This window comes from Penaeus chinensis, chromosome 35 (genome assembly GCF_019202785.1).
Source record: "Penaeus chinensis breed Huanghai No. 1 chromosome 35, ASM1920278v2, whole genome shotgun sequence".
Classification (NCBI taxonomy): Eukaryota; Metazoa; Arthropoda; class Malacostraca; order Decapoda; family Penaeidae; genus Penaeus; species Penaeus chinensis.
In genome coordinates this window covers 36,893,515-36,896,014 of record NC_061853.1, presented here as the reverse complement: position 1 = coordinate 36,896,014, position 2,500 = coordinate 36,893,515, and the positions used below count along the sequence as shown (strand labels likewise).

At 32.9% G+C, this 2,500-nt stretch overlaps 1 protein-coding gene across 2 annotated transcripts in view; it reads right to left on the bottom strand.

The window, feature by feature from the left end:
• LOC125044386 (LIM homeobox transcription factor 1-alpha-like) overlaps nt 1-2,500 on the bottom strand; it is a 41,908-nt gene that overhangs the window by 25,900 nt on the left and 13,508 nt on the right. The gene's annotated exons all lie outside the window — the stretch shown is intronic.

The window sequence follows — 2,500 nt, the reverse complement described above, 5'->3', positions numbered from 1 at the left end:
TAAACATTAATAATAAGCCTAGAAAGGAAATTTTCATATGACTATTAGTTGCATTATTATAATCATAACAGATGTCATAATTTATTTCATCAGTGATCAACATTATCCTTATGATAACTGAAATAAGTCCTGTAATCTGGATTGACATTATTATCAATATTATAATTATTAATGCATCAGTTATTAGAATATCCATAAGAATAATAATTCTAATAACTATCATCGTCGTAAAAAAACGGTCTGGAATAGTGGATAAATCTTATCATATATCAAATAATTTATTTTGCTTTGAAGAGTTTTGACATTTCTTATTACCTTTTACAACGAATCTTAATCATCACGATCATTATTGTTCTAGCAGAATAGAATTTAGAGGCCAACGGATATTAGTCTGTTTGCTCACTTATTAATGTCATTCGTTTTTCAACATTATTGTTAACATTATCATTGTCATTATAGCAATAATAATTGAATGAGAGTATTATCATCGCCGTTATTGTCATTATCAACATCATTATCAATATCGTAGTTATCATTATCATCATCATTATAATTATCATCAATACAGATATCATCATTAACATTATTATATTCATCATTATAATCATTATTATGGTTCTTACTAGTATTATTATTCGCATTAGCATTGTTCAAATCTGTATTCTTACTATTATTACTATTATCATTTGTATTAGCATACTGTCATTCTGCTCTTTGCCCGAGAACCTACGGGGGCGGAATGTTAAATCGGCACGCGAAAAAAATATATATTTTTGTCAATGTTTACAATCTGAAGGAAATCGGTCAAGAGGATTCGGAGACATGTTATTTCATGTTACTTCATTACTAATTCATGTTACTGATCCGCAGGCCATGGCCCCATTTCCGCTCTTGGATCACGCCATATTTGAAGGATATATCTAGAATTTCCAGAAAATGCCCGAAAAGCGTCTCACAGCATAGATACGCAGGATAAAAAAATAGCGTCTATAAAAGTGATGATAATGTGACACGAAACGAATTTTAAACAAAACATTAGAGTTAACAGAGCTGGCGCTAAGACGTTCCGGCGACAAACACTTCCCTGGTGTCGTGTAAGCTACGTTTCAGAGAGTGTGAGTTTTCCGCAGGATAGCAACGGATATTCTTGAGTCTGGCCTTGCTTGACTTGTTGGAACATAGTCACTATTGATATGTTCTATAGTAGATACATTTCTTAAGCAAATTCATACACTTTTATTGAGATGTAAGTTCATTGAGATTTGCGAAGAGCTGTATCCGATATCGATAATGATATCTTAAGTATGGACCTAGCTGCTTTTATTCCTATTGTTACCAGTATCATCATCATCTTATTGTCAATATCATGACTAATAGTAGTAGCATTGTTGCTATTAGAATTGTACTACCAATATTATAATTATAGTGATTATTACTACTGTACTTTAATCATGATAATGAATGTTGATAATAATAACACAACACACTATTCTTCATTATAACTAATATTATAATTATTAGGAGAATAAAGATGATGGAAAATACGAGGAAGAAGAGAAGAGAGTCGAGGAGGAATAATAATCTTACTAGCATAAACAAATCTAACACATTTTAACGCCTTTTTCTTCCACCTACCAGTTATTCATGTCACAGACCCTAACAGACAAATCAATAAACAAAAGGCAGGAAAGTACATCACTCGCAGTAAACTCTGATTCTAGATTACCACATCTCTAAACAAGGAGGAAATTGGAGAGGAGTGAGGGAGACAAAATGACAAAGAGGATAATACGGACAATTGTTTACAGCTCTCTTGATATAATTCCCTCAGCTTATGCTGATAGTAACTTTGTTACCCTGTAATGTAACGCTTAATTTCCGCGTTATTATCATCACTGTTGTTACGCACGTAACAGTAGTATTGCATTGTCACAAATAAAGAGATATATATGTGCATGTGAATGCATACATGTACACTATATACGGCGTATAACAGTAATATTAAAACATGATTAATATAGGCCTCCTGTAAACAGGGAAAACCTATTTTCATATAGACGACTTTAAAATACACTGTACCACGAAGCTCATAGACGATAATGAAACACTATAGATGCACATATAAATAAGAGATAATCATAATGCTTCCCACACAATTAGCCGCCCTGCCACTGACTCGTTTTTAATGCTTTGCTTTGATACCGGAGTCGATGCAGGTTGATCGCGCCAACGCGACGCCGGCGACCCGACAAACACAACGTGGACTCAAATGCGAAAGTAGCTCTGCATTTTTCCTTTCCTGGTGCGAGTTTTCTTTTACAGCGATAAACTGGTTAAGACTGACTTTTTCCCTCTTTCATTTTTTTTTAAATATGAACATATATTAAATATCGGAAAATATTTATATGAAGTATAGAATACTTGTAATAAGTGCCTGAATAGACACAAGTATTTTATTTGTCACTCCAGATCGGATAGCTCAATTAGAAAAAAAAAAAAC